This window comes from Delphinapterus leucas, chromosome 18, assembly GCF_059928025.1.
Source record: "Delphinapterus leucas isolate spDelLeu-1000000601 "Yukka" chromosome 18, BTC_Dleu_Yukka2, whole genome shotgun sequence".
In the NCBI taxonomy this organism is placed as follows: Eukaryota; Metazoa; Chordata; class Mammalia; order Artiodactyla; family Monodontidae; genus Delphinapterus; species Delphinapterus leucas.
In genome coordinates, this window is record NC_143146.1 from 51,529,489 (window position 1) to 51,552,879 (window position 23,391).

The following is a 23,391-nucleotide window of genomic DNA, read 5'->3' on the forward strand; positions in this document are numbered from 1 at the left end:
CAAAGCCAGAAGTGAGTGCTCAAGGCATCCAGACTCAGCATTGTAGCCTCTGAGGACATCTGGAGGCAGAGCTGCTGTACTCAACACGGCAACAGAAGGAGCATCCTCACCTGTGAAGTGCACCTTGGTGATTCTGACTTCCTCTATCTAAACTTCTAGTACTTTTAAGTCCCCTGTATTGAATTCCTTTCATATGAAATACCTAAAGTGGTTTCTATTTCTTCTATGAAATCCTGACTGCAAATTTGTTAATGAGAGTACATTTAATTTCACAGCACTTTTCTAATGTATGTAGACATAAAGGGAAAATTAAAGATGCTGATGTATGTATTTGAATCGAGAATAAAAATCTAAGGGATCAGCTGTATGTTTCAGAGGAATTAAAACTACTGTGTAACTCTGAAAACTTTAGTTATGATTAAATAATGTAGCATAGTTCTTGACCCCAAACTGAACATGTCATTTCAGAGGGAAAGAGGTTATACTATCAAATCATTTCCATTAGATTTGCAAAAATTCTGAGATCCAAAGAGTGGTGTGATTGTCTCAATATTATACAGTTAGTGTCACATTCATGAGTGAAAAATACCTCCCAACTTTTCTTTTTTTTTTTTTTTGCGGTACGTGGGCCTCTCACTGCTGTGGCCTCTCCCATTGCGGAGCACAGGCTCCGGAAGCACAGGCTCAGCGGCCATGGCTCACAGGCCCAGCCGCTTCGTGGCATGTGGGATCTTCCCAGACCAGAGCACGAACCAATGTCCCCTGCATCGGCAGGCAGACTCTCAACCACTGCGCCACCAGGGAAGCCCCCTCCCAACTTTTCTTAAGACTCACCAGGACTCTATAAAGATGCTCAACTTTGAGAGTTTCAGCTCACTTCAGTTAAGAAAAAAAGAAGGAATAGGCGAAGAGCATGGAGATACTTATTAATTTAGTTAACATCTGAAAATGTATTCATTAAGTTTCTTCTAGGTGAAAGGCATTTTGATAGGTGCCTTTTTACAAAATAAGAAAAACTGAAAGCAAATGAGTTATACAAGTAATTTAAAACTTTGTCAAAAGAGTAGTAGTTCAAACCCAAAGAGGAGGGAAAAAGAAAAAAAATGAAAAGAAATGGAAATAATCATGGAAATTTGAAACAAGAAAAATAGACTATAAACAAAACCATTAATTATTTACAAATTAAAAGCTAGACAGCTGAAAATAATTATCAGAATAAAAAGATGCAAAAATTGAAATACATAAAAAAACCATAAATAGCTACAGACAGCAGAGATTTAAAAGTATAAAAGGTTGTGTTGAAAAAATACCAACAATGCTTACTTTGCACAATATACAGGACCATAAATATGACTGCAAGCTGAAACCATGCAAAGTCATTTTAGTAATCAGTGGGGAAACTTACAATCATCCTATGACCTTTCAAAGTATTGTTAAAACATTTAAAACTCTCATATGGTCAATTATAAATTGTATAGAAAAATGTAAAACTAGAAAATTTAATATATTTTAGTACACTATAATTTCAAACATTGTAAACATTGAGAAAATTTGGGAAAAGCTATGAAAAGTATTCTGATTATTGCTTACTTTCTAATTCTCATTGTACAAACTGTGATATAGGGGAACATTTTTTTCTATACTTTAGCAAATTTTCATGCTCATTTACAAGTTTGCATCAGCTTCCAACATTTTACCCTTTGCATTTTCGATATTGTGAACCATCTCTGAGAGTTTCTTTAAGTATGAAGTTTTCTATAGTGACTCTTCTAAGACATTTTTGTTCCTGTAGCCATAATAATTTTTCTCAATTATGTCAAGAAATTTAACCTTCATTAGGTCCCTGTGTCTTCGTATCTAGTTTCTGGAATGGTGACAGTGTCAATATTCCCAAGGTCAGCAATTTCTTTTATAGCAACTCCATTTAGATTGAATTCAAATTTCACTTTTCCCATTATCATTTTCCATGTTTTTGCTGCACTTCTGTCTTTTTTGGCCAACTCCCTCTTTTGATTATCTGTTTTGTGAAATGTCATTTAGGTTTATTCCTGGGAACCAAGGAGACAACACAACTACCTCCTTTACTGTCTGTTTGAGAAAGTAATGAATATACAGTCACCAATCACTGACAGACTTGGACAGAAGTGATGATTGTTCACTAATTATGGTAGACATCTGTTATTTATGTAGTGATATATAAATTGAAGAGCTAGCAGCAAAGTTCATTCTTTATGTGAATACTCAAAATTAATAAGCCATAGTAACTGAAATTTGAACCATGTGGTTGGGGGACTAGAGTTATATCACTAAGCCTTGCTAAGTAAAATTTGTACACATCAGAAACATGCAAAATGAAGATTTCCTGTATGTATTAGTCAACTTGAATATTTGGGAAAAGTGGAAACATTTCTGAAAAAAAATAAATTGTTAAAAGTGGCACATGAAATAATAAAAAAAAATTGTCTAAGCAAATAGGTATTAAAAGAGTAAAACCATACGGGCCCAGAGGCTTCTACAGTTGCATAAGACACCTGCTTTCATGTGGTAGCCAAAACTACAATGAAACAAGAACCATAGTTTTCTGTGGAACTAGCAAAGAACATTGGATCCAAGAAGATCTTGATGAACTGAATTACAAAAAAGAAGAAAAGCAAGCAACACATAGGTGAGAAGAGACTGACAGTGCTCTCCTACCCTGCCACTTGTCTGGGTGTGAGCTGGCTTTGTATATACTGAGAGACATTCCAGGTTATAAGAGACACAGAATTTATTTATTTATTTTATTTTATTTATTTATTTTGCAGAAATTGAGAAGCTAATTCTCAAATTGTGTAGATTTAAAAAGAACTACAATAGCCAAAACAACTTTGAAAAAGAAGCAAAATAGTGGAGGACTTATATTACCAGATTTCAAGACTTATTATAAAGCTACAGCTTCAAAACAGTGGGTTTTTGGTAAACATAGACATGTACTTTAACAGTGAACCAAATAAGTCTAAAAGTAAACCCACAATTATACGGTCAGTTAATTTTCAATAGTCTTACCAAGGCAATTCAATGATGAAAGAATAAACTTAAAACACATTGTCCTGGAAAAATTGAATAGCCATAAGCTAAGTAGTGAACCTTACCTTCTCCTTATACCAAATTCAAAATTAAATTGAAATAAATGATAGAAATAAATACTAGAAGTAAAATGCTAAAACTTCTATAAGTTAAACAGGAGAATATCATAATGATTTTGGGTCTGGAAAATATTTCTTAATTATTACTCAAAAACAAGACAAGGAAAATTAATAAATTTGACATCATAAAAATGTAACTTTGTTCCTCAAAATACACTGCTAAGATAATGAAAAATGAAATAATGAATGATATCAAATGACAATAGACAGTCAAAACAATATCTCAGAACATATATCCAACAAAGACTTGTAACTAGCATGTGCAGAAAACTTTCAACCAATTATAAGAAGACAAACAGACCAAATTTTTCAAAATGAGCAAAATTTTAAAAAGCTGTAGATTCAGATGGACACTTTGGTAAAGAAGACGCTTGAATTTAAAAAAAAAATACAAGATGTTAATTAACATTGTCAGACATTAAGGAACTTGAAATTAAATCTATAATGCAATCTGACTACAAACACACAATGAAGAGATAAAATTTAAAAGATTGACCAACCGTAACATGTTAGGGAAAGGATTTGGAGAATCCAGAGTTCACATACACTGCTTGTAAGATTGTAATAGGTACACCCATTTGGAAAAAAACAGTTTGAAAGATTCTTAAAAATTTAAGCATGTATCTAACATACAACCCAGCTGTTTTATGTCAAAGTAATTACTGGAGAAAAATAAAAACATTTGTACACATGCAAACTTATTTGTATTAATAAAAACTGGAAATAACTAAAATGACCACCAATAGTTGAATAGGTGAAAAAATGGGGATGTTCATACAATTTAATATTGCTACCAACGAAAGGAATAAACTACAGATGTATGCAACAATATGTGTGCATTTCAAAAGAATTATGCTGAGTAAAAGTAGTCAGGAAGACATGAGTTCATACTGTGTGAGTCCACTTAAATAAAATTCTAGAAAATTCAAATTAATCCACTATGACAGAAAGCAGATGGATGCCTAGAAATGGGAGAATTAATAGAAAATAATTAATTACAATGGCACTCAAGGAAGCTTTGGGGTTGATAGATAAGCTCATTCAGTTGTATACTTTTAATATATGCAGTTTGTTGTCATATGTCAACAACACTGAAACCAAGGGTAGGCATCACTTAGATCCGTTAACCTATAAACTGCTTAATAAATGAAGAACTGTAAACTGCCTTCACTGATCAAGCTGGTTTTAATTGTTTTTACAAAAATTTGCATGTCCTCCATGCTTCATGCAGCTTATACAATAAGATGTTTGCCTGAGTTGTTTTTCAGGACCTTGGGTCCAGTTCAATTTCGAGCCAGTTAAGACTGGCTGGGACAACCCACCCTCCAACTGGGCACACACGAGTGTCTGATCTGTGACCTTTCAATGTCAGAGGGCCAAAACTCTCCCCTCAGAACATGCTAATGCCACCAATTTCTGACCATGTCCCATGAAGGAGCCTGTAGCTTAATTGCACTTTCACGGAAATATGATTATCTCATCTTTTTCTTGTCTCTAATTACCTTTCCCCATGCTCCCCATACCTCAGATTTATCCCACAAATACCCCAAGCCCCTTCACATTCAGGGACGTGGATTTGAGATTTGTTCTCTCTTCCCCTCACTTGGCTGCCTTGAGAATAAACCCTTTCTCTGCTGCAAATCTCACCCCCCAGCATTTGGCTTCCTGTGTGTTGGGCAAACAAACCTGGTTTGGTAATATACATCCCCAATATATCTGTTTAAAATATAGACTTGAGTTTGTAAAAGAAGAAGCAGAATGAGTCCTGTAGCAGTGTGCTATCCATGAAAATAAAAATCAATTTCAAAACAATAATCCATAATCTACAATAATATAAGAAAGACTGATACACAAATAAAACATTAAAATGACTGCAATGATTGCTAATACGAAGGAGAATGATGTAAAAAGTTTAAATTAGTAAGTATATGTCAATAAATATATATAAGTTCATGTATAAAAGAAGTTATTTTACAGACCAGTACAACAATTTTGACAAATAAAATATTTTCCTCAACTCAAGGTCCAAAATTAAAACAATAGCAAGGGCACTTATCATAAGTAAATTTTCCTAAATCTAAAAATTTCTATTCTCCTCAAATGTTAAAGGAAGCAGTTACAGTGATGAGCTTTGAAGTATTTCGCAGTTTATTTAAATTTCGTTCAACAAATTCTTATTAAATACCTTTTCTATAATGGACACCATGCTGGGGGCAATGGTGCATGAAATCACTGTGTTTCTTGCTCATAGTGAGGTTTTATTTAAGGTCAAAAAAGTAGAAAGTAAATGCATTCTTTCCTGTTTCATGACCTTTTCCACTCCTCTTCTTTCTGCTTGGAGTTGTATTTCTTTTGCTTTTTGCATAGATCTGGCAACAGCAATCTTTATGGTTATCATTTAAATATTATCTGCTCAAAAAAAATGATCCTGATGACCCAGTCTAAGGAACATATGCTACACTTCCCCTTCTCCTTCCTCTTGTCTCTAGCACTGCCCCTCATTTACTTCCTTACCTGCCTTTCTTTACTTGATTTCAAATTCCACAAGAGAATTACATATTTGCTAATATACAATACCCAGTGCCTTAGAAACTGGCACACAGCATGCACACAATACATTCTTAACATAAATACATTAAGTATATCTAAACACATAAAATTAAGTAGGTATTGATAAACTAATCATGAAGGGAAAAACAATAAATTGTGGTTCTTGCCAATGTTAGAGAAAATAGTCAAGTGGTCAAAGGAGGTATTTGGGGAGGCACACATTCATTTTCAAAACAGGATAATCCCTGACCAAAATGTACATTTTTCTGAGTTCAAGATTAATTTGAGGATAAAAGAAAAAAAAATCCTGTAAAAGCTTAAAAATCACAGCATTGAAGAATTCCAATGAGTGGCATCAGACATGCAAGACCTTTTTTCTCAGATTATATAATAGACCAAAATGCACTTCTGATTGATGAGGGTAAAACTCCTAAATGAGGAAATGCTTATACAGAACTAAGAAACTGTCCCACACAAATATTTTGATATTCTTGTAACTTTGAGATTGTTAGAATTTAAAAGTACGACCATATGCCAATTACTTCTCAAATTAAATAGCATTAGGTTAGAGATATTTATGATTAAAATATGAAACATTAATCTGTAGACTGAAAACTACAATGCCTCTGTGGACACATTTCCATCAAGTGTCTCTAAATGCCTATGTTTTTAGTTCCTGCACAAATAAAATAGCAAAAGAATTCTAATTTTTATATACAGTGATTGTGACCACTAAGGTTGTGAATTTATTTTAATGTATTTTTGTTGTACTATAGCAATGACATCTATAAATGTGGCAGTCATTTCTTTTTCAAAAAGAACATAACGAATTCTTCAGTAAACTTAATGTTAGAGAAATCTATTATACTCACTTTACATGCAGCTATTAAATATACATGAACATGCTTCCATGTACAATACTAAAAACAATAGATCTATTTGTAAATTAGAAGTAGTAATGAACCTAAAAACTGAAAGCCTGTGTATACACACAGGCTCACCCCCACATTCACAGTTATATCCAATATGTGTAAATTGGTATTTGGTCAGCAGAAAATTCTCTTTCTTTGGAAAATAAATAAGAATGAAGATTCAAAACCGGTGGAAAAATAAATGATTTTAAAAACTAAACTTCAAACAGTGAAAAATACATTTGCTGTACATGGTTCATCTGCTTTCCTCCCTAAGGCAACCAAACCAACCCTAAACATTATCAGATAAATATAATTTACAATTTCAATTCAGTACATATGTGGCAGTACTGTCATGAGTCATAATTATCATGTAAATGTATTCCAACATATATAATGTTTAAAGTTCATTAAGAACAATTAATAAAAGATAAGCCTATAACCCAACTAGTCTTAAATTGGCTTTACTTCAAGAGGGTAAGTCATATAATCATGAACAGTTTGGAAGAATAAAATATATAGGTACATATTTTTCATAAAGAGACTTTTAAAATTATTCATTTGACAGCAAAATCTTAGTGTTTCATATGGCTTAAAGGCATGCACATTTATTTATCCTGTGTAGCTGGATACATTTTAATTGAGACATATGGGAAGTTTCTGATTGGGTACTTAATAGTCCTAACAGCTTGCTATTGTACAGAAATTCAATTACAGTAAATATAGCAGTGTTACCAGCCTAGCACTGGTACTACCTAAATGGCTGGAACAGAGATACTGCATTTTACAAAATGAATACTTAGTGATTTTCACTTTATAAAGATGAAAAGATGTATCTCAACAGTGTCAGTTTGCATTATAATAAATGTTGCCTTTAGAGGTGGGTGAGTTGGAGTAGAAACTAGATAGTTTTATACTTATTTCTGTGTAAGCACATGGTTCAGATGGCTTTTAAAGTAAAATGTTACCTATGTTTTGTCTTATTTCCAAAATGTACTTTGAAAGATTTGGCCTAATAACAAGGACTGAGAGCAAAAATATCCAGATTCAAGCATTCAGGACAACAACCTATTTATTTTATATTTAAAGAACTCTGGCTCTAAGTAAGCAGAAATCACTGGCTTGGTATGCAGGGAATAAGAATTTTAATTTGCTTTATGTAAGGAGTTTATGTGGCAAATAAAATAGCCCTTGGTGGGGAATTATAATTAGGTGGAGGCCCCAGAATAAAAAAAATAAGATGGTTGCCAACAACTAAGTTATAAATATAACAGTTTGGAATATATATGCACATATCTCATCTATTTCCCTAGGTTGTGAATTCCTTGAATACAGGAACTGTGCTTTATTTATGTTTATGACCCCAGCATTTTATGATTTTTTTTGTATCCAGGCATTAGGAGGTGTTGAAAACTTGTTTGCCTTAAATGATCTATGCAATTTGGATACCATGATTTTGAATGTAATAAGATGTCCATCTAGTATTAAATATTTAGTATCTATATAAGAACCTGGAGTATTAGGCTAGTGATATTAATGAACATTTGTTGAACATCCATCATATATTGCTGATGCATTACTGATTCATTCATGTAAGAAATATTCATTGGGTAGTCATTGATCTAGGTACTGAGGAAGCAGAAATTTACAAAACCATGTATAAAACTATCATAGGGCTTATGTTTTAGTGAAACAAACAGACAATAAATTGTATGTCAGTGGTAATCAGTGCTGTGATGATCAGTAAAGTGGGATCAATGATAAATGATAGATTGAGGACGCTTGTTTAAGAAAAATTGTTGCAGAAGTCCTTTCTGATGAAGTGACATTGGAGCAGAGGCCTGAATGAAGTGAGGAAGCAAGCAACCTACATGGATATTTTGTTCAAAATCATTCCAGATAGAGATAACATTAAATACAAGTGCTCTTGAGTGAGAGTGAGTTCGGCATGTTTTGAGGAAAATCAAGAAGACAAGCTGGATGGTGCCAAGTGAACAATGGGAAGAAATTTTGGAAAAGAGTTCAGAGAGTTGGGGTGGCCACATTAATCTACAGTAAAAATATAGCTTTGGTCTAATTTTGGCACCAGTATTGTATTTTCCTCTGAAATTGAACTTATCATAGAGTCAAATAAAAGCTTGAATTCTTGAGTCAAAAGAGTCTGTCTTCTCTACTACTTCAGAACATCACAGGGATTGGACTACTAAACAAGAGATGAGAGTCTTTATAATGTTAATTTTGTAAGACAGACAAGATTTTTGTACAAGATGCTACTGAAAAACACAATAGTTATACTTGACCCAGCTAGAGAAAGAAAGATATTCATGTAAAAGAAAAAAAATAAAAAAAACAAAGGTTGTAATGATAAAAATGTAACCACATAAAGCAAAAGACACCAAGATAAATGGACAAGTGAGGAAAAAGGAAAATGCTTAAACATATTACTAAATCAAAAACAATATGCAAATTTAGTGAGAAAATAGACACCAATGCTACAATATATATTTATTTGTTTTATAAAAGTTTTAGAGGACAGGAAAGATCTTTTCTTCCATGGAATTGCAGTCTAGTGTGGGAGACACAATTTAAAAAATGGTAAAGGGTTTCCCCGGTGGCACAGTGGTTGAGAGTCTGCCTGCCGATGCAGGGGTCACGGATTCGTGCCCCGGTCTGGAAAGATCCCACATGCCGCGGAGTGGCTAGGCCCGTGAGCCATGGCCGCTGAGCCTGAGTGTCTGGAGCCTGTGCTCTGCAACGGGGGAGACCACAACAGTGAGAGGCCCGCGTAGCACACACACACCAAAAAAATGGTAAACATGTTGACTTTAGATCAGCCAGAAATAAGATTTTAATATGTTGAGCCATACTTTTTGATCAATTTGTTGCAGTGGTTTAGTTACTTTAATTTAGTCAGAACACAATATAGTGTGATAGGAAATATCAAAGGGAAACCATCTAAAAGAAAGCAGAATATAAAAAGAAGGATCAGACCTAAGACTAAACAAATGTTACTTTAATAAATGTAAATAAAGTTATCTATTGCCAGGGAAAAAACATCCATTTTGGAGTATACATTCTCAAAGGTGATATAATAAAATAATTAAATTAAAACATTTTTTTAATAAAACTTTTTAATTTTTTAATAAAACATTTAATAAAACTAAATTAAAACATAGACAAAGACAGCAAAATGCAAGCAAAATGAGAGCATGGGCCATGATACTAATATTAGAAGGAAAAAAGATAAAATTAACTAAATTTATGAATTAAGAAAAATGTATTATGTAGAAATACAGAGATAAACACTAAGGAGAAACAGTTTATAAGAATTGAAATTCATTCTATCTGGGGAGTGTGAATTAGCCAAGAGTTTTGTATTTTTCATTGTAAAATCTTGTATACTATTTGATACTTTTAACAAAGTTCAGGTATTCGTTAAAAAAATAAAATTGAACTGCTTGTATATTTTGGATATTAACCCCAAAACAACCCAATCAAAAAATGAGCTACCTAAATAGACATTTTCCCAAAGAAGACATGCCGATGGTAAACAGACACAAAAAAAGATGTTCAACATCCCTAATGACTAGACAAATGCAAATCAAAACAACAATGAGGTATCACCTCACAGCCGTCAGAATGGCTATCACCAGAAAGTCCATAAATAAATGCTGGAGAAGGAACTCTTATACGCTGTTGGTGGAAATGTAAATTGGTGCAACCACGATGGAAAACAGTATGGAGGTTCCTTAAAAAAGTAAAAAGCTACATGTGATCCAGAAATCCCACTCCTGGGCATATATCTGGGAGAGATGAAAACTCTAATTCAAAAGCATACGTGAACCCCAATGTTCATAGTAGCACTATTTACAATAACCAAGACATAGAGACAACCCAAGTGTCCATCAACAGATGATCGGTTTAAGAAGATGTGACATATATGGAGAAATAAATTAGGCATGTGGGATTAACATATACAAAGTACTATACATAAGATAGATAAGCAGCAAAGATTTACTCTATATCACATGGGTTTTTATTCAATATCTTACAATAGGCTTTAATGGAATATAATCTGCAAAAGAATAAAACCAAAAATGTATCATTATGCTGTACACCTGAAACTAACACAATATGGTAAATCAACTGTATTTCACTGAAAATATAGAAATAAATTTAAAATAAATAAAAAAGCAAAGTTGAAAAAATGTTTCATTTCAAAAACTTTCACTAAGCACCATCAATATACCATGACAAAAACATGGAAAATATTTAAACAAATTTAAGAAAATACTTTATTCATGTATAAAAGTTTTTGCACAATAAAAGTTTGGGACTTATATTCTCTGATCAAAATGAAATAAAATAGGAATTACTTTTTTAACATCTTTATTGGAGTATAATTGCTTTACAATGGTGTGTTAGTTTCTGCCGTATAGCAAAGGGAATCAGCAATACATATACATATATCACCATACCTCCTCCCTCTTGCATCTCCCTCCCACCTTCCTTTTCCCACCTCTGTAGTTGGTCACAAAGCATCGAGCTGATCTCCCTGAGCAATGCATCTTGTTCCCACTAGCTACCTGTTTAATGTTTGGTAGTGTATATATGTCCATGCCACTCTCTCACTTTGTCCCAGCTTACCCTTCACCATCCCCATGTCCTCATGTCCATTCTTTATGTCTGGTCTTTATTCCTGTCCTGCCCCTAGGATCTTCAGAACAATTAGTATTATTATTATTTTTTAGATTCCATATATATGTGTTAGCATATGGTATTTATTTTTCTCTTTCTGATTTACTTCACTCTGTATGATAGTCTCTATGTCCATCCACCTCACTACAAATAACTCAATTTCCTTTCTTCTTATGGTTGAGTAATATTCCACTGTATATATGTGCCTCATCTTCTTTATCCATTCATCTGTTGATGGACACTTAGGTTGCTTCCATGTCCTGGCTATTGTAAATAAAGCTGCAATGAAGAGGTTCGTACGTGACTCATTTTGAATTATGGTTCTCTGAGGGTATATGCCCAGTAGTGAGATTGGTGGTCGTATGATATTTCTATTTTTAGTTTTTTAAGGAAACTCCATACCGTTCTCCATAGTGGTTGTATCAATTTACGTTCCCACCAACAGTGCAAGAGGGTTCCCTTTTCTCCACACCCTCACCAGCATTTATTGTTTGTAGATTATTGATGATAGCCATTCTGACAGGTGTGAGGTGATATCTCATCATAGTTTTTATTTACATTTCTCTAATGATTAGTGATGTTGAGAATCCTTTCATGTGTTTGTTAGCAATGTGTATAACTTCTTTGGAGAAATGTCGATTTAGATCATCTGCCCATTTTTGGATTGGGTTCTTTGTTTTATTGATATTGAGCTGCATGAGCTGCTTTTATATACTGGAGATTAATTCTTTGTCAGTTGCTTTGTTGGCAAATATTGTCCCCCACTCTGAGGGTTGTCTTTTCATCTTGTTTATGGTTTCCTTTGCTGTGCAAAAGCTGTTAAGTTTCATTAGGTCCCATTTGTTTATTTTTTATTCTATTTCCATTTCTCTAGAAGGTAGATCAAAAAGGATCTTGCTGTGATTTATGTCATAGAGTGTTCTGCCCATGTTTTCCTCTAACAGTTTTATAGTGTCTGGCCTTATATTTAGGTATTTAATCTATTTTGAGTTTATTTTTGTGTATGGTGTTAGGAAGGGTTCTAATTTCATTATTTTACATATAGCTGTCCAGTTTTCCCAGCACCATTTATTGAAGAGTCTGTCTTTTCTCCATTGTATATTCTTGCCTCCTTTATCAAAGATAAGGTGACCATATGTGCATGGGTTTATCTCTGGGCTTTCAATCCTGTTCCATTGATCTATATTTTTGTTTTTGTGCCATTTCCATAATGTCATGATTACTGTAGCTTTCTAGTATAGTCTGAAGGCAGGGAGCCTGATTCCTCCAGCTCTGTTTTTCTTTCTCAAGATTGCTTTGGCTCTTCGGGGTCTTTTGTGTTTCCATAAAAATTGTGCAATTTTTTGTTCTAGTTTTGTGAAAAATGCCATTGGTAGTTATAGGGATTGCATTGAATCTGTAGATTGCTTTGGGTATAGTTATTTTCACAGTGTTGATTCTTCCAATCCAAGAACATTGTCTATCTCCCCATCTGTTTGTATCATCTTTAATTTGTTCATCAGTGTCTTATAGTTTTCTACATACAGGTCTTTTCTCTCCTTTGGTAGGTTTATTCCTAGGTATTTTACTCTTTTTTTGCAATGGTATATGGGAGTGCTTCCTTAATTTCCCTTTCAGATTTTTCATCATCAGTAAATGGGAATGCAAGTGATTTCTGTGCATAAATTTTGTATCCTGCTACATTACCAAATTAATTGATTAGCTCTAATAGTGTTCTGGTAGTTTCTTTAGGATCCTCTATGTATAGTATCATGTCATCTGAAAACAGTGACCGTTTTACTTCTTCTTTTCTGATTTGGATTCCTTTTTCTATTCTAATTGCTGTGGCTAAAACTTACAAAACATATTGAATAATAGTGGTGAGAGTGGACAACCCTGTCTTGTTCCTGATCTTAGAGGAATTGGTTTCAGTTTTTCAGCATTGAGAAAGATGTTGGCTGTGGGTTTGTCATATATGGCCTTTATTATGTTGAGGTAAGTTCCCTCTATGCCTAATTTCCTGAGGGTTCTTAGCATAAATCAGTGTTGAATTTTGTCAGGAGCTTTTTCTGCATCTATTGAGATGATCAGTGTGTTAATATGATTTATCACATTGATTGATTTGCATATATTGAGAAATCCTTGCATTCCTGAGATCAACCCAGCTTGGCCATGGTGTATGATCCTCTTTATGTGCTGTTGGATTCTGTTTGCTAGTATTGTGTTGATGATTTTGGGGTCTATTTTCGTCAGTGATATTGGCCTGTAGTTTTCTTTTTTTGTGACATCTGTATCTGGTTTTGGTATCAGGGTTATTGTGGCGTTGTAGAATGAATATGGGAGTGTTACTCCCTCTGCTATATTTTGGAAGAGTTTGAGAAGGATAGGTGTTAGCTCTTCTCTAAATGTTTGATAGAATTCACCTGTGAAGAGATCTGGTCCTGGGCTTTTGTTTGTTAGAAGAATTTTAATCACAGTCTCAATTTCAGTGTTTTTAATTTGTCTGTTTATATTTTCTGTTTCTTCCTGGTTCAGTCTCCAAAGGTTGTGCTTTTCTAAGAATTTGTCCATTTCTTCCAGGTTGTCTATTTTATTGGCATAGAGTTGCTTGTAGTATTCTCTCATGATCCTTTGTATTTCTGCAGTGTCAGTTGTTACTTCTCCTTTTTCATTTCTAATTTTATTGATTTGAGTCCTCGCCCTCTTTTTCTTGATGAGTCTGTCTAATGGTTTATCAATTTTGTAGGTCTTCTTAAAAAACCAGCTTTTAGTTTTATTGATCTTTGTTATTGTTTTCTTTGTTTCTGTTTCATTTATTTCTGCTCTGATCTTTATGTCTTCTTCCCTCCTACTAACTTTGGGTTTTGTCTGTTCTTTCCCTAGTAGCTTTAGGTGTAAGTTTAGGTTGTTTATTTGAGATTTTTCATGTTTCTTGAGGTAGGATTGTCTTGCTATAAACTTCCCTCTTAGAACTGCTTTTGCTGCATCCAGTAGGTTTTGGGTCATTGTGTTTTCATTGTCATTTGTGCCTAGGTATTTTTTGATTTCATCTTTGATTCCCTCAGTGATCTCTTGGTTATTTTGTAGTGTATTGTTTAGCCTCCATGTGTTGGTATGTTTTACAGTTTCTTTCCTGTAATTGATATCTAGTCTCATAGCATTGTGGTCAGAAAAGATACTTGATATGATTTCAATTTTCTTAAATATACCAAGGCTTAATTTGTGACCCAAGGTGTGATCTATCCTGGAGAATAATCCATGAGCACTTGAGAAGAAAGTGTATTCTGTTGGTTTTGGATGGAATGTCCTATAAATATCAGTTAAGTCCATCTTGTTTAATGCATCATTTAAAGCTTGTGTTTCCCTGTTTATTTTCATGTTAGATGATCTCTCCATTGGTGAAAGTGGGGTGTTAAAGTCCCCTACTATGATTGTTTTACTGTGGATTTCCCCTTTTTGGCTGTTAGCATTTGCCTTAGGTATTGAGATGCTCTTATGTTATGTGCATAAGTATTTACAATTGTTATATCTTCTTCTTGGATTGACCCCTTGATCATTATGTAGTGTCCTTCTTTGTCTCTTGTAATAGTCTTTATTTTAAAGTATATTTTTTTTCTGATATGAGAAATGCTACTCCAGCTTTCTTTTGATTTCCATTTGCATGGAATATCTTTTTCCATCCCCTCACTTTCAGTCCCTAGGTCTGAAGTGGGTCTCTTGTAGACAACATATGTACAGGTCTTGTTTTTGTATTCATTCAGCCAGTCTGTGTGTTTTGGTGGGAGCATTTAATCCATTTGCATAAGGTAATTTTCTATGTGTATATTCTTATTACCATTTTCTTAAATGTTTTGGGTTTGTTATTGTAGGTCTTTTCTTCTCTTGTGTTTCATGCCTGGAGAAGTTCCTTTAGCATTTGTTGTAAAGCTGGTTTGGAGGTGCTGAATTCTCTTAGCTTTTGCTTGTCTGTAAAGGTTATAATTTCTCCATCAAATCTGAATGAGATCCTTGCTGGGTAGAGTAGTCTAGGTTGTAGTTTTTTCCCTTTCATCACTTTATATATGTCTTGCCATTCTCTTCTGGTTTGCAGAGTTTCTGCCTAAAGATCAGCTCTTAACCTTATGGGGATTCCCTTGTATGTTTTTTGTTGTTTTTCCCTTGCTGCTCAAAATTTTTTCTTTGTATTTAATTTTTGATAGTTTGATTAGTTGTGTCTTGGCATGTTTCTCCTTGGATTTTTCCTTTATGGGACTCTATGCTTCCTGGACTTGACTGATTATTATTTCCTTTCCCATATAAGGGAATATTTCAACTATAATCTCATCAAATATTTTCTCAGTCCCTTTCTTTTTCTCTCCTTCTTCTGGGACGCCTATAATTCAAATGTTGGTGTGTTTAACGTTGTCCCAAGGTCTCTGAGACTGTCCTCAATTCTTTTCATTCCTTTTTCTTTATTCTGCTCTGCAGTAGTTATTTCCACTATTTTATCTTCCCAGTCACTTATCTGTTCTTCTGCCTCAGTTATTCTGCTATTGATTCCTTCTAGAAAATTTTTAATTTCATTTATTGTGTTGTTCAGCATTGTTTCTTTGTCTTTTGTTCTTCCAGGTCCTTGTTGAACGTTTCTTGTATTTTCTCCATTCTATTTCCAAGATTTTGGATCATCTTTACTATCATTACTCTGAATTCTTTTTCAGGTAGACTATTTCCTCTTCATTTGTTTCCTCTGGTGGGTTTTGTCTTGCTCCTTCATCTGCTGTGTATTTCTCTGTCTTCTCATTTTCCTTAACTTACTGTGTTTGGGGTCTCCTTTTCACAGGCTGCAGGTTCGTAGTTCCTGTTGTTTTTGTTGTCTTCCCCAGTGGGTAAGGTTGTTTCAGTGTGTTGTGTAGGCTTCCTCATGGAAGGACTGGTGACTGTGTTCTGGTGGATGAGTCTGGATCTTGTCTTTCTGGTGGCCAGTACCGTGTTTGGTGGTTTGTCTGTGAACTTTGTCTGATTTTAGGCAGCCTTTGTGCTAATGGGTGTGTTTGTGTTCCTGTCTTGCTAGTTGTTTGGCATAGGGTGTCCAGCGCTGTAGCTTGCTGTTTGTTGAGTGAGCTGGGTCTTAGTGTTGAGATAGAGATCTCTGGGAGAGCTTTCACCATTTGTTATTATGTGGGGCTGTGAGGTCTCTGGTGGACCAATGTCCTCAATTCAGCTCTCCAACTCAGAGGCTCTGGCCTGACACCCAGCAGGAGCACAAGACCCTGTCAGCCACACGGCTCAGAATAAAAGGGAGAAATAAAAGGAGAAAGAGAGAAATAAAAATAAAATAATGTTATTAAAATTTTAAAATATATATTCTTAAAAATAAAAAATGAAAAAGTAATAAGGAAAAGAAAAAAATAAAGAAAGAAAGAAGAGAGCAACCAAACAAAAAAATCAATCCACCAATCATAGCCAGCATTAAAAGCTATACTAGAAAACAACAACAACAACAAAAAATGGACACAGAGAACTCTAGGATAAAGGGTAAATGAAAGCCATACTGAGAAAATCACACAAAGAAGCATGCACATACACATTCACAAAAAGAGAAAAAGGAAAAAAAAAAACACTATATATATATATATATATATATATACATACATATATATATATATAAATGAATAGAGCAACCAAATCAATAAACAAATCTACAAATGATTATAAGCTCTAAACACTAAGATAAAAATAAAACCAGAAACAAATTAGATGCAGAAAGCAAACCCCAAGACTTCATTTGCTCCCAAAGTCCACTCCCTCAATTTTGGGATGATTAGTCGTCTATTCTGTTATTCCAGAGATGCAGTGTACATCAAGTTGACTGTGGATATTTAATCCGCTGCTCCTGAGGATGCTGGGAGAGATTTCCCTTTCTTTTCTTTGTTTGCACAGCTCCTCATGTTCAGCTTTGATTTTGGCCCTGCCTCTTTGTATGTTGACTGAGGGCGTCTGCTTCCCACCCAGACTGGATGGGGTTAAAGTAGCTGCTGATTAGGGAACTCTGGCTCCCTCAGGCCTGGGGTAGGGAGGGGTATGGAATGCTGGGTGAGCCTGTGGCAGCAGAGGCCGGTTTGACATTGCAACAGCCTGAGGCACACCATGTGTTCTCCTAGGGAAGCTGTCCCTGGATCACAGGACCCTGGCAGTGGCAGGCTACACAGCCTCCCAGGAGGGGAGGTATGGATAGTGACCTGTGATTGCACACAGGCTTCTTGGTGGCTGAAGCAGTAGCCTTAGCGTTTCATGCTCGTCTCTGGTGTCCATGCTGATAGTTGCAGCTCGCGTCCATCTCTGGAGCTCGTTTAGGTGTTGCTCTGAATCCGCACTCCTCACGCACCCCAAAATAATGGTCTTTTGCATCTTAGGCAGTTCCAAACATTTTCCCAGACTCCTTCTCAGCCAGCTGTGGCACACTAGCCCCCTTTAGGCTGTGTTCATGCAGCTAACCCCACTCCTCTCCCTGGGATCTGACCTCTGAAGACACAGCCTCAGCTCCCAGCCCCCACCTGCGCCAGCCGGTAAGCAGACAAGCCTCTCTCAGACAGCACTGGTGAGGACTGATCCTCTGTGAGGGAATCTCTCTGCTTTGCCCTCCACACCCCTGTTGCTCTGCTCTCCTCCGTGGCTCTGAAGCTTCCCTCCTGCCCACCCCCATCTCCACAAGTGAAGTGGCTTCCTAGTGCGTGAAAACTTTTCCTCCTTCACAGCTCACTCCCAGAGGTGCAAGTCCAGTCTCTATTCTTTTATATATATATATATATATATATATATATATATATATATATATATTTTCAGTATGCAGGCCTCTCACTGTTGTGGCCTCTCCCATTGTGGAGCACAGGCTCCAGATGTGCAGGATCAGCGGCCATGGCTCACGGGTCCAGCCGCTCTGCGGCATGTGGGATCTTCCGGCACTGGGGCACGAACTCTTGTCCCCTGCACTGGCAGGCAGACTCTCAACCACTGAGCCACCAGGGAAGCCCCCAGTCCCTATTCTTTTGACTCTGTTTTTTCTTTTGCCCTACCCATGTACATAGGGAGTTTCTTGCCTTTTGGGAAGTCTGAGGTCTTCTGCCAGTGTTCAGTAGGTATTTTGTAGGAGTTGTTCCACATGTAAATGTATTTCTTATGTATTTGTGGGGAGGCAGGTGATCTCCACATCTTACTCCTCCGCCATCATGAAGGTCTCCCTGGAATGAATGATTTAAATGTAGGATTATAATAAAAGTCATAGCTAGCAGCACATTAAAAAGATAAATAGAAAATCCATTTAATGCTTAAAAAATGCTTAAAAATAAGTAAAGCAATCAACACTCCAATAGAAAATATGCACATGGCAGTAATAAGCTATTTACAGGAAATATATGACTAGCTTATAATGGCTTCTAAAATTATTATGTCATTCATAAATAAACACAAAGTTAAATAATAATGATGTATTCTTTCTACCTATTAATATTCAAAGTTACAAAGTTTTAATGCAGGGAACTGTTGAGGTAATTCTCATTTGACCTCATGGGAATGAAAATGGGTTTGATATATTTTTGAGAAAAATTTGCCACTATTTTTCAAAATAAAATCAATAGAAAATATTAATAAAATGAAGAGATTTTTTGAATAGAATAATAAAATTGATTAGCCCTTAGTCAGACTCATTAATTTAAAAAGAGAGGGACCAAATAAAGAAAATTAGAAGTGAAAAAGAGAGTTACAAATGATATCATACAGATGGCCAGTAGGCACATGAAAAGATGCTCAACATCACTAATCATCAGGGGATTGCAAATTAAAACAACAATAAGGTATCACCCCCCCACACCTGTCAGAATGGCTATCATCAAAAAGACAACAAATAACAAGTGTTGGCAATGATGTGGAGAAAATGGAACCCTAGTACAATGTTGGTGGGATTGTAAATTGTTATAGTCACTATGGAAAAAATTTGGAGGCTCCTCAAAAATTAAAAATAGAACCACCACACAATCCAGCAATTCCAGTCCTGGGTATACATCCAAAGAAAACAAAAACACTAATTTGAAAAAATATATGCACCCCAATGTGCATAGTAGCATTACTTACAATAACCAAGATATGGAAGCAAACTAAGTGTCCATCAACAGGTGAATGGAAAAAGAGGATGTGATAAATATATACAATGGGATAATATTCAGCCATAAAAAAGAATGAAATTTTAACATTTGCAACAATATGGATTGACCAGGAAGGTATTATGCTTTAGTGAAATATGTCTGACAGAGAAAGACAAATATTGTGTGTTTTCACTTATATGTAGAATTAAAATAAGTGAACAAATGTAGCAAAACAGAAAAAGAATCTCAGGTACAGAGCACAAAGGTGATTATTATAAGGGAGAGGGATGGAGAGAGGGACAAGATAGGTGAAGGGGATGAGGAGGTACAAACTGCTATTTATAAAATAAATAAGTTACAAGGATATAAGATACAGCACAGGGAATGTAACCAATATTTTATAATTTTATATGAAGTATAATCTATAAAAATTATTGAATTACTATGTTGTACTCCTGAAACTAATATAATATTGTAAGTCAACTATACTTCAGTAAAAAAGAAAAACAAATTCATTTCATTTTCTTTGTTTTATAATGCATGTCCTTACATCAAGCCAGTTCAGGAGAAGATTGGATATTTATATCACAATTTATGGAACACCAACAGAATTTCTATTATAAAAAGCAAATTGCTTAATTTGGGGGTTGATATAAGTGAGATATTCACTGTTTACTTTACTGAAAATTCTGAGAAAAATCCAATCATACATTGTTACAAAATATATTTCTCCTGAGAAACTTTACTTTTTTGTTGTTGCTATTGTTGCTTTTAATCACATATCATTTTGCATTATTTGACTAATAAGCTTAGCCTTTTTGATTTTCCCGTCAGAGGATAAATCTGTGAACCCAAATTTAGTATACATGAAATCACTATGTTTGATAATTTAAGCCTTATATGGGGCTTTGCTTTTTACCACTGTTATTTTTATTTTCTCATTCTCCCCACTTTCAACTCATTTCATAATGAGGTAATGAAAGATGACTTCTTGAAACAAATCTGGGCATGAGTAAAATATCTTAATAAAAATATGCAAAAAAATAAATAACAAATTAAATGTATATAGGATTGTCTAACAGATTAGCATAATGGCAATGGCATTCGCTATTTAGGATTCTCAATATTTAAAGCAAAAGCATTTTCTTTTAAGACATTTTATTTCTGTTAAATATGCATATTGGTGTTTAATGTTCATTATTACTCATCAGTATTTTTCTATAAAAATATATATAAAAACAAATGACCTGTATTGTTTTTTCATATTCCAGTTCTGTGTAAATTTTAATAAATATATCTATAATAACTAAACTTAGCTGAATAATTATATTAGAAACCAAAGATAATATGCCCTCAGTAGTTAAGGCAGTGCCTTTAGCTATTGAACCATGAAAATCAAAATGATATTTATTTTATACCTGTCAGTTGCTTCTTAAGTAAAGCAATGAAACAATTTTTGCTAATAAGAACCATCTAATGAATTCTAATAGAGATATCATTAATGTGTCAAAAAATAATGAAGGCATTTCTCTCTTATTTACTTTATATTCAATAGCCTTCACAACAGCATCTGAATACTTTCTAAAAGTTTTCTCTCCCACAACCTTTTTAACATGTCTAATCATAGGCCAAAAACATTAAATATTTTTGGCTTCTTAAGATTTTCTGAACATTTTCTTCATTATTTACCTCTTCCCTTTACTCAGATATTTCTTTTTTCCCAGTGTCATGTAGTCCCTCATCTACTGGGAAATATTCTACTCACCCTTAGAACTCAAAGGTGTAACTCAAAGATCACTTTTATGAAGTGTTGAAAAATTACTTTTCACACTCTAATTCTGTCTACAGAAAATCGCTAAATTCATATATTAGAGTATATATTTAATATTAAAAATTATATTTTTATTTGATAAAAATACTTTTATATCTCTAAACTCATCTAATATCACACACTATATTTGTTCTTTATTTGGCTGAATGCTCTACCCTCCCATCCCAAGCACTACTTGAAGACATGTTTAGATGTTAAAGTTATCAACAGTTCCTAGCATGGTGCCTGGTGCAGGTAAATATTTATTGCATCTGTTTAGTATTAAGAAATAATATATTTAACCTTAGCTTTGTAAAATTAATAATTTTCTTTCATAAATTAGAGAACTCCACTGCATCAGGACAAGCAAGTATGCAGAAAAGTCTTTATCATAAAACTCTATAAAAATAAAATCAATCTGCTACTATAGAAGTCAGTAAAGTCTCAAAAATCTCAGATTGAACTACAGAATAACTGATGACTTTGTATGTAAGAGCCATTGTCGACTTAGAGAAATGGAAAATTTAGCTTTGTATCTAGAGGCATCAGAATTGAATCAAGACACAAAGAGCTTAGTAATCAATTCAAAATTATTATTAGAAAGTTCGAAGACACATCTACCACAGAATTATACAGAATGTCTCTAAATTCCCCCATTCCTTTAGACTTACTCTACTTTTTAAAAAAGAACACTTTTTTCTTTCTTAATCATTTCCCTACATTTTACTGAATATCTCTAACAGTATTACAGTTTGAAGCACACATTCACAATATATAGATATTTATTTCCTTATATTTAAATTATTAATAAACATAACTACACTCACACATTACCTACTTCTTGCTGTTGGACAGGGAATAGCAGCAGACCTCCAGTTAAGAGCTTATTAGGCATGACTTAAATGTCCATCAACAGAGGAATGGATTGTGGTACTTATATACAATGGATTATTACTCGGCCATAAAACGGAACAAAATTGGGTCATTTGTAGAGATGTGAATGGACCTTAGAGTCTGTCATACAGAGTGAAGTAAGTCAGAAAGAGAAAAACAAATATCATATATTAACACATATATGTGGAATATGAAAAAAATGGTATAGATGATCTTATTTACAAGGCATAAATAGAGACATAGACATAGAGAACAAAGGTGTGGATATCAAAGGGAAAAGTTGGTAGGTGTGGGATGAATTGGGAGATTGGGATTGACATATATACACTGTTGTTACTATTTAAAATAGATAACTAATGAGAACCTGTTGTATAGCACAGGGAACTCTACTCAGTTCTCTGTGGTGACCTAAATGGGAAGGAAATCCAAAAAAGAGGGGATATATGCATATGTATAGCTGATTCACTGTGCTGTACAGTAGAAACTAACACAACATTGTAAAGCAACTATACTCCAATATATATATTTTTTAAATGTAACGACTAGAAGAAACTGTAAGAAAGAAAAAAAAAATAGAAGAAAAAAAGAGAGCTTATTAGGCCAGACTTCAGACACACCGAATGAAATTCTGCAATTTTTCATGATCCCCAGGTGATTTATATGCACCATAACTTGTAAGAAGCAGTGATTTAATATAAAGTCTAAAGCTTAGTTTATATTAAATTAATGCTATTTTACTTCTTCCCCTTATCATGTACTTACTTGGACTTTGTAGCCTTCAGATTTAGAGGAAGAAAAGGGCTTGTATTCCCCATCCCCATGGTCATATGACCTGGTTATTTGATACAATGAATGTAAATCTAAGACAAAATTTTCCCACATAAATAAGCTTTATCAGCAATCAAAGAAAAAACTTCCAATTTTTGTTGCATGATTAACTACATCTCTAGTTGAGCAAGTGTGTGTCTCCTTTATCTTAGTGTCGGGATACAGGAATGAATGGAGTTCTTGGCCTCAGGAGTTACTGCAGTGTGTGAAACTGCTGGGGGTGTCACATTATTATATAATATACATACCACTCTATGGACACTACAGTATCTCTAGTCAATCTCTGTATCTTAACACCTACTAGGATTGTCAGTGGTGAATATTTTAACATTCTATTAATGCTTGGGACCATAAACTCCTGTTTAGTCTCTCAAATATTACAAAACCATTCCTGAGACTGGTGATGCTAATTAGAGTGC